Raw genomic sequence first — 10,531 nt, 5'->3', positions numbered from 1 at the left:
CTTTATACATTTAGAAGATATGAACCAATCATTCTGTACAAAACGTTGAGATGTAGTCAAGTGGTTGTAGTCTTCTTCCTGATACTTTGTTTTATTTTTTAGGCTTTTACGAGGGATTTTTTGGTTATTGTATACTTTAACCTGAGACCATCCCGTTTTTGGTGGGGTTCGTGTTTTTAGTTTTCTATTTTGTGTTTTTTATACTGTTGTTTGTCTTTTAGAAGGTTTTTTTTGCCATGGAGTTGTCAGTTTGTTTTCGACTTATTGAATGTCCCTTCGGTATCTTTCGCCTCTTTTTTACACATCTCCATATTAGAACCGACAATGTTTATTAAAGATCTACAAGGACACGGTCATAATGTCTGTGATTCCAGATTGTACAGTTTGACATCTAAATAGTTGAATGAAATAAATGTATCATCTTTTAAAGTTATTTGGAGTGGATTCCTCTGTTGAATAAAACTTGTGTCTTATCGAGTTAATGTGAATAAAATTCAGGTTTCCCGCCTTTTGTAAAGTAGTCAGTGTTTTGGAGGATAGCACGGGCTCTGCGCTCTAGACTCCATCCTAATTTAATCATGGGCTCCAGGCTCCATCACAATTTTATCGTTGGACTCTAGGCTGCATCCTAATTTTATCCACATTATGAGCTACGGGTTATTTTGAGGAATGTTTTGGCTCTCTGTTCATGCTTTACTCCACTTATATGGCACCAGTCTCCAATGATAGGGCTCCCAGCTCCGTCCGTAGCGATCCGGGCTCAAGATACGTGGGATCAGGGCTCCTAAGGAAATATGGAGCCCATGTTATTATCCCACAGTTCTTCGGTATTTGCATAATGTAAATGATACATTTTATATTTGTTAGTTTCCAGTCTATGTTAAAATATGTTTGGGCGAAAACTAAGGTTGTAAATCTTTACACTCAGTAATTGAATCTCTAGTGGATAAAGACGTAAACATAAACATTATACAACAATGGAGTTACTTCCGATATTTGTTATTTGTTTCCTGATAACTGATGTTGAAATATGCACATTGAAAAAAACCCAGACTTTGATGATTTTGGCTTCTGGCAAATTGTATAGACAACGAATTCAGCTGCTTAAGGTAATATAAATATATATATAGAATGAAATTCAAAACAGTGTAGCTGTGGCCATTGATTGACACATTAAAATCATCCATTGACTGGGACAATTTAGGTGAACGTTTGTATGTAACGACCATTGCTCACTATGTAACTTTTAAAGACACTTGAACTATGGGGTCACCAAAGGTTCTCAACACCTAAATAAAGTAATTCGAAAAAATAATCAGAAATAACACGATATTTTGATTTATATCAATTATATAAATCAAAACACAAAGGTTATTCCTGATTAATTTTTCGAATTATTTTATAATTAAAGGCGTTAAGAAACCTTTGGTGACCCCACAGTTTAAATGTCTATCGTAGGTACGTCGTGAACAGTGGTCGTTACAGACAAACGTTCACGTAAATTGTCCCAGTCAATGGATGATTTTAATGTGTCAATCAATGGCCACAGCTACACTGTTTTGAATTTCATTCTATATATATATATTACACATGTTTTATTAAATAGCCGTTTCCTCAGGAACTACAGATATTAACAAAAAAACATCTCTTAATATTGCACGTAACAGCATCAACAACAATAGGTATAATAATAATATTTTGTAAATAAAATCGAGCATCTTTTATATGGTGTGCCCTTTTACTATAAAAAAAAATGCTGCAGGCTTAAACAATTAACACTCCTATCTAATAATTTGCTATTTTTCTATTCGATAAAAAATAACCAACATGTTCTTCGGTAAAGATGACCAACAAGTTCTTTCAAAAGCGACTAGCGGCTCATATGGGAATTATAAAAAGCCTTCTACGGATTTTGACTAGCATTGCTCATTCTAGTTAATTGGTAAATAAATTGTTTATTTCCATGAATATGAGATTAAATATTTATACATACATACGATACTGTCATAAATCAAAAGGTCGTCTGCATTTTAAAGAGTCCTCTGCGGATACAGGTGCTGGGGGCATTGGAACCCCTTTTATTTCATTTTTGTTTTGTGTGTAAGATTTTTTATTAGCATTTCTTAAATGTCCCTTAGCTATGTATGCTTGTTTTTATCCATATGGTCTTACAATAACTGCCCACTGTCGGTTTTACGTTTTGACCCTCTACACTCATTTTCTTAATTGGTAAATTTTCATTTTTTCATTTGCACACAATCGATCATCTTGTAGATTCAATGTCCCCTCTCTTTTTATCATGATTTTCACAAAGTGCTTGAATTTGTACATAAAACAATGATATAGCAAAATAAGTTACCAATCTGGTGGAAAATGACGTGCTTGAATGTGAGAAAATCTGAGAATACTTTTCTATGGCTAAAGTTCTATTGTCTTGAAAGATTTATACAATTCAGAACATGTTACGGAGAGGAGAATAAATCATATATGAATGATCAGGATCGGAATTGAATAAAATTACAATATGGGTATTCGAGCAGCGATCGCCGAATCATATTGCCATACTTTCGCTTTTGGGTACAAATTGTTAGATGAGCGCTTAAAGTCAAACCTAATACATTTATTTTATAATACGCATTCCCTTTTCTTAATTTATCTTTATTAAACACCGATTCGTTTTCCTATGTATGACCATGGAAGCAATATGATACTTCAATGATATGACATTTGATAATATATCACCAGTCATTACTTCACATGGTAAAATATTTCAGAATTAATTTAAATCGCCTTTCCGTCTAATCAAGGAGATCCGAATATCTCCTTCTTTGCCTGGGGCCTGGTTTTCGAAAGTATCATAAGATATGTCATAAGATATATCTTAGGACATAGTTTATGGTCATCTTATGACTATCATATGATATGTCATAGGATGTAAATCAAAGCTGTCTTAAGAGGGTCATTGATATGATGCTCTTATGACTGTCATAAGTAAACATTCATTTATTTTAAATAATGATTTAAAAGTGATAAATATAAAAATGAAAATGAAAAGTATGAACATATTAATTATAACCATTCTTAGTATTTACGAATATTTTATTTTTTTCATTATAATGAACATGAAATTTTTTACAAAAAGGAATTGAAATATGAGGTAATAATTGTGTTTAAATTTAGTATGTAATATATAATAAATCTTAAACAATAAATCTTGAACTTCGCTTTCATGTATTATCATAGTACATGCATTGTTATTTAACTGTCAATACTTTTTAGATTCGGAACATCGAGTAACCGCTTAACGAAATGCCTGTGCACATACGTTAATATAGTACTATTAAATATACTGGGAACGAAATAATATGTATATTTCTTATACACAACTATGAGTTAGAAAAGAATTCCAAAACGTATGTCCCAGGAGATTCAAATTTTAATTCACGTAGTTGAGAAAAATAAAATCTTTACTATTTAGCTAACTGAGAAACACAACAAATATTTTTATTGCAATTAACATGAAATAATACATGAAAAAAAATAAGCTTTTAGTTCAAAATCATAAGACCATCATAAGACATGTCTTAGTCGTAAGATACTTTCGAAAACCAGCCCCCTGGTCTACTGTATCTAATGAATAAGTGTTTTTATGGTTATCGATAGCTGCTTTCATCCACGTCCTTTGGTATGCGGAGGAGTGTTCACTTGTCTCATTGGCAATCATGACACACCTGAAACATTTTTATATTGATCGATAAATATATCTTACTGGATAATGTTATCAAGTTTTGAACTATACATACTTAGCAAAACTTGTTGCCGGAAAAGAAAAGAAATTTACTGTTATTCTATACAGTCTAGTTACTTATAATAACAATGAAAACAAATAGTTGAAAGAATGTTGAATCAGTTCTTGATAATTGTGGACTAATAGATATTTGGAACACTAAATATTCCATTAGTAGGACTGGTTTCATAATTCTGTCAAATTCAGTTTAGACAGACGTGGTATGCTACTATACAGAGCTGTTCGAAAGCTTTAAATCATAGATTTAGACAGACGTGGTATGCTACTATACAGAACTGCTCGAAAGCTTTAAATCATAGATTATTTTAAATCAAACTTAATTTTGAAAACTGCCTAGATATTTGTAGATATACAATATTTGAACACTAAAAATTGGTCGAAATCGGTAAAAATGGCAAAATAATCAGAAAGAAAACCGTATTTTTTTTTCTGTTATCCCGATGCTATTTCGCAAATTCCCTATCGGCAATCCTCGGATGAACCTGCTACACTCTCCTTCTGGAAGAACGGAATCGGCCGAGTTTACACGAGTGATTATATTCTATGAACATGTTTTAAAGCACTGTTTCGTAAACATAATAAACAGAAACTGTATATTCTAAGATTTCAAGATCTTATGAAGAGCAACTATCCGACCGAACTGAACAAGTTGTGCAAACTTACAGGAATATTTAATAAATGTATAAAATTTCCTAGCGTGTGTATCCACTTTATCATTTCCTTGAATTAGTGTTCATATCTTATACAATCTGGTTGAAGACCATTGAACTGCAGACCCTGTACAATCTGATTGAAGACCATTGAACTGCAGACCCTGTACAATCTGATTGAAGACCATTGAACTGCATACCCTGTACAATCTGATTGAAGACCATTGAACTGCAGACCCTGTACTATCTGATTGAAGACCATTGAACTGCAGACCCTGTACAATCTGATTGAAGACCATTGAACTGCAGACCCTGCACAATCTGATTGAAGACCATTGAACTGCAGACCCTGTACACTCTGATTGAAGACCATTGAACTGCAGACCCTGTACAATCTGATTGAAGACCATTGAACTGCAGACCCTGTACAATCTGATTGAAGACCATTGAACTGCAGACCCTGCACAATCTGATTGAAGACCACTGAACTGCAGACCCTGTGCCCACGCTTGACTTACACGGAAAAAAAAGCGCTAACTCAGGATCTGTATTATTAGAGTGTTTTTTATACTATGTAATCTATTTTACATGTCTCTTAAGGTGGTTTGATTTTAAACATATTTTATTCATTAAGATATGAAAAGGATTGAGCAACAGGCGCAGCCTATAAAAGCTCTCTTAAGGTGGCACGGTAGTAATTACATTCCGGAATTTAGGTTGCTCTTTGCGTACCCTACTTAAGTCAATGTATCTGAACAGTGTGATTGGACAAAAAATACAATATCTACTGAACATACTTTTCCAAACTGAGGATGAATCAGGTATAGAAAAATATGAAATAATTTGACATCCAGTTGAAAATGAATTTTTGATAATTTTTTTAAATATTGTATTCACTGCATAATAAAAGACCCCAAAAGCACTAGTGGTCTTAGGTTAATAGAGATAGCAAAAAAGTAAACGGTCATGATACATATTCAAATTCATTTCTGAATATTATAATGAAAGAACATCAGTTAAACTTAACTGTGTATGTAGAATTTTAGGCAGTGTTAAAAAGTGGTGAAAATTCTAAAAAAAAAAAAAAGGCTATCATTATCCATATGGGCCAGGAAATACTACCGTGCCACCTATAACATTGCACTTTTTGCCGCATTTCCTCGCTTTTATATTGTCCATCTGGTATCGTAATGTGAATAATATTCTGTTTAAGTTATTCGGAATTTTTTGACAGTTTAGATATCGACAAATTGATAGACTCCTGTCTTTTTCTGAATGCCACTTACTGACCTCTAGATATTTTGTGTTGTATTGCTATCTCATTGACTTATTTTCTGCATCGGTCGTGACATTCTGCATTACAGTCTTTATGTGTTCACCTACTTGATATAAGAAAAGTGATAAACATCTACATGCATGATCTACAGTGCTTTCCTTTCTGTCGATGAATCCTCCTATAAAATTGTAAAACGCTAGAAGTACACTTCCGTCTTTATTTTATATAAAGTTTATCAAACTATTAGTTTTCCCTTGACGTACACAAACAGTGTACATTGAAAAGATATAGTTTATTTAAAAATTTAACTGTATCATTTAAAGATAACTAATTTGATGACCCTTTAACTTTTAATTCAATCAAACGGAAATTGTAACTTATATATGATAAAAAAAATCATAGTACAGGGAAAAAAAATAACAATTTATAAAATCAAAATTGCTGAACTTTCTTACGATATTGTAATTCTATTTTCCGGATATGTAATTTACTATATCTCAGAAAGTATTAAAATTATATTTATTAGTTTTTCGATATTCAATAAAGTTTCGTATGCTTAAGTTGCATTGTAATTTTCATAAAATTCACTGAAATCACCCATTTATGTACCTGTTACATTAAAAAGATACTGTCTGTTCGTCGTTTTTCGTTTTTTTGCCATGGTAAAATCGGTTTCTCTTCGACTTAAGAATTTTAATTGTCCCTTTGTATCTTCCGCTTCTTTTTTGACACTAAAACTCTTAAAAGATACCTCTGTTACGCTGAAACACTTAAAAGATACCTCTGTTACGCTCTAACACTTAAAAGATACCTCTGTTACGCTGAAACACTTAAAAGATACCTCTGTTACGCTGAAACACTTTTTTTTTTTAAAGATACCTCTGTTACGCTGAAACTCTTAAAAGGTACCTCTGTTCCACTGAAACTCTTAAAAGGTATTCCGTTACACTGTCATGAAATGCTAAATGGTATTTATGTTACACTAGAACTTTTACGGCGTTCACTGAAGCCGAGTTCCTAGGTTCTCTACTATGATATTTAAAAAATATAAACCCAGGGCGCAATAACAAAAATAAGTAGAATGAAAAAAGACACTGAGCACCATGACATACAAATCCAAACAAACAACAATTCGTAATTATTAATTGAAAATTAAAGATTGAGTGTGTTGCATCCATGCACTAAAAAACAGGGATGTGTTTAAGTGCTTCTGGGAGGTAAGTGCGCCGTGATGCTTATGACGAGTCAAAATTCAATGATTGGTCGTGAACAGGGTAGGACGGAACTAAATAAAACTTAAAGGGAGAGATTATTTCAACCTCAGCATTAAGTAGCGTCTTTTAACGCAGCCACACTCTGACAATGACATCCTTTAAGAATTTTGTGTTCAGGAACTTAGTTATAATTATCACGATTTTTATTTAACTACATTAAGAATAACTTTGTTAATTAGAAATTAGTGGAAGAAGGAATAGAGTATAAATGAATGCATTAATTAAGCATATATATCTTAGGTCAAAATGTAAGCTGTAATCAACTTTTATTTAAACAGATACTAGAGTACTTGCATACTGTAATATAAAGGAAAACAGGTGACTGATGTTGGAAAGATGAAAAACGAAATTCTTGACTGAATACAGTGAATCAAATTTGTTCTTCAGAGGCTCTAATTTTGTGATCATGACTTCGATTTCAAAACTTACGGAAGAAGAAGGAAACTTCACCAGATTTTTCTTGCTCAACTTTAAAGTATCACCTGATATTGCCAGGCGATTCTTTGACGGAGTATTTCCGCCAACCAACTTAGCTCAAAGTATTAACAGTAGAATGCATGCTATTATCAAATTGAAAAATCAAAAAAGAATCAATCAGACCCAGTTAGAACTTCTTATGGCTATTCCAGGAACGGTGTGGCCAAATTACCTTCCTCCGTTGCCCGTTGGAACAACAGGTAAAAATATTATAATAATATAATTAATAGTTTTTCTTTTACATTCACATTCTGTTTTTAGATAACGCTAACATTGTGGCGTAAATCTGTGATCAAACCTACGAATGTTACATATTTGCTTCGCATCACGGTGCCGAGCTATTAGTTCCTTCAGTCGACATACACGCCATCTTGAAATAATTATAACTTATCACATATAGATTCTGATTGGTTGCTTTACGATGCGGCTGAGATACTGCAACAGCTATTGGCTTAAATGAAATAATGAATTACAGATTTTTCTGTCTCAGAATAAGACATCAAATGCCGGAAAATTAACTATGTGTATTTCAGTTCCGATCAACTGCTTTTAAAAAAAATCATATTCGTTTTATTATGCATATATTGCACACTGAAATTCAATATTGAAATAACAATTATTAATACGTGTTTATTTGCTTTGTTACGTAAGTAAGTAAGTAAGTAAAATGTATTTAGAGTCGGCATATATATACATAGTAACAGACAAAACATGAGCTCTGGTGAGCTCTTTAACCGACTATCACATAAAAATCATGCAGCATCATGCAAATATTAATAAATAAAAATGAAAAAGCATGCAAATATAATGAAAGCAAATTAATTTTGATTTCTGAGCCTCCAGAGTCAAAGTTCATGCGGCAAGCACCTCTATGTGCATTGAATGAGGGGACCATTAAATCATAAAATACTAACAAACTAAAAAGCATAAAATCAATAGATAAATAAATTATTAAGCACTGGCATTTAATAGTAGGTATATGTAATGAATGCATAAAAAGCAGAGCAAAAGACCATAATAAAAAATTGTTAATTTGTAATATGCGCGATTTGTTTTACTATAAACAACGTTCCTATACAATGTTTACAAAAATGTATTGTCTGTATTTTATAACTTCTGCCAATCTAGGCACACCTCCAGAGAGGCACAACCTCCAATAGTCGTGTCTATTTGTAAATGTTTTAATTTTCAATAAGTAAAGAGAATAAAATTTTAAAAGCATGGGTGTATAATGCACACTCTTCAAGTAAATCAATTTCTAAAAATACCACATTTCTGATACTAAATCAACAACAACATTCACACATATTACCTTAAATTATGATAAAGCGAAGCAGTCCACAGCTTTTTAGAAAGCTCAAACTTGTACACTTTTGTTTCTGTAACAAAATAAAGAATGGATTCGATTCAGCCTGTTTTGTTTACGCCAACCGACACATGACTTAAATCGAACTGTCTTTTTCTATGTAGAAACGTTATAGCTTTTGTTCTGAGAATCACTGTGACTTGTGATTTTCAGTCTATCGATCTGAAGTTTTCATGCTTCAAATTTCCAAAATGTGGACGAGTCAATAATACTGTTAAAAGTTTTAATAGAAATAAGATTTCTTTTTAAATTTTTAGCTAATGACAAGATGTTTCTTTTTAATTTTGATAACTGTCTGCTTCGTGTCTGGATTTACATCTTGAAATTCACAATGATCGTGGACGAGAACAAACTTAACGACTCAAAGGATGATATTTTAAACTTTGCTTTTATGTAGCAATATTCCAGCAGCGCCTGCATATGGTGAATATATTTCAGAGCTTGCGTTTCCTATCATAATTTACTTGATACAGATTTGTTTCTTACAAGAAAGCTGTTGAACCAAGGGTTCCAAGTGGTAAAGTTCTAGTTATTCCCTTCGAAAGACGTATGCCAATACGGTTGGTTGACTATTGTGGAATATCTGTGTCACAGATGACCAAGGATATGTTCTAATCGTCGTAACCAAAAATTCTGTACTTTGTCATCGATAGTAACCATGGTAACATCCCCGAATAAGACTTATGTACTTGCATGATCATGATGGCGGGATGCTTACCCTTCCAAATCACATAAGTTCATATCGCTTTCAGGTTGGGTTCGGGTTGGGTTCGGGTTGCTCAGTCCTTAGTTTTCTAATTAGTGTGTTGTGCCCTTTGACCCCTTGGTATGCGAGTATAAACAAAAAAATAATAGCTTTTTTATACTATGCCAAACAGTTCACTCCTTAACACATTATTATAGTTTCTGAGATACCTCCCATTAGCCATAATTAAATCAATTATTATCAAGCAAAAATAATCTATATTTGTAAAAAATATAAGAAGTTAGAATAACAAAAATTTGTTCATTAAATTAAAAATTCGCAATGCTCTTAAAGAACATTTATGAAGATGTGATTCCCTAAAGTTTTATAGTACAGATTTGTGAAAATAACAGTAGTGTGAAATGAGTATAAGGGGAAATTAACCCAACATCTTTTCATATTATCTTATTCTTTTTGTTTTAGCTACTTCTTCTAAGGACTTTGATCTAACACTGATAATATGTCTGCTGCGTAATATAGGAGGTTTATTTGCGCCCTCAAATGGTTGGGATCAACTTCCGCATCCGAGTGATACATTACCTGGAGCTCACTTAGCTACAATGAAGTGGTACAGAAATAAGTTAGCCCATACAGCAGTAACTTCTATGGATAAACATGAATTTACAGACAAATGGAATCGCGTTGAAAAGGTATGGTGTAACAACCGAACCACATTCCATCATGTTGTGTCATGTATTTAAGACACTACAAGTTCATCTTTTTTTTTAAATTATATTAACCGTTCTTGGACCTGATTCGACCCGTTGCCTTTATTTAATTGCATTAGGCCAACTAAAATTAATTAGTAGATTTTCATCCAAAGTTATGAAAAAAATTGGGCGGGTGGGAGGATTTTATTTTTTAAATTTTATTTAATATGAAACCTTTTTGTGACGTGAATATAAAAAAAGAAGATGTGGTATGATTGCCAATGA

At 32.6% G+C, this 10,531-nt stretch overlaps 1 long non-coding RNA gene across 1 annotated transcript; it reads left to right on the top strand.

Annotated features, from left to right (window-relative positions):
• Window positions 1–998: 998 nt before the first annotated feature.
• Window positions 999–10,246, top strand: LOC143072398 (uncharacterized). Its single transcript, XR_012977164.1, has 3 exons — window positions 999–1,109; window positions 7,287–7,685; window positions 10,020–10,246. It is a non-coding gene; the product is annotated as an uncharacterized LOC143072398 (long non-coding RNA).
• Window positions 10,247–10,531: the final 285 nt, after the last annotated feature.

Source organism: Mytilus galloprovincialis, chromosome 4 (assembly GCF_965363235.1).
Source record: "Mytilus galloprovincialis chromosome 4, xbMytGall1.hap1.1, whole genome shotgun sequence".
Taxonomy (NCBI): Eukaryota; Metazoa; Mollusca; class Bivalvia; order Mytilida; family Mytilidae; genus Mytilus; species Mytilus galloprovincialis.
Note: the sequence above shows the minus strand (reverse complement) of the source record. Positions and strands in the feature narration are given on the sequence as shown.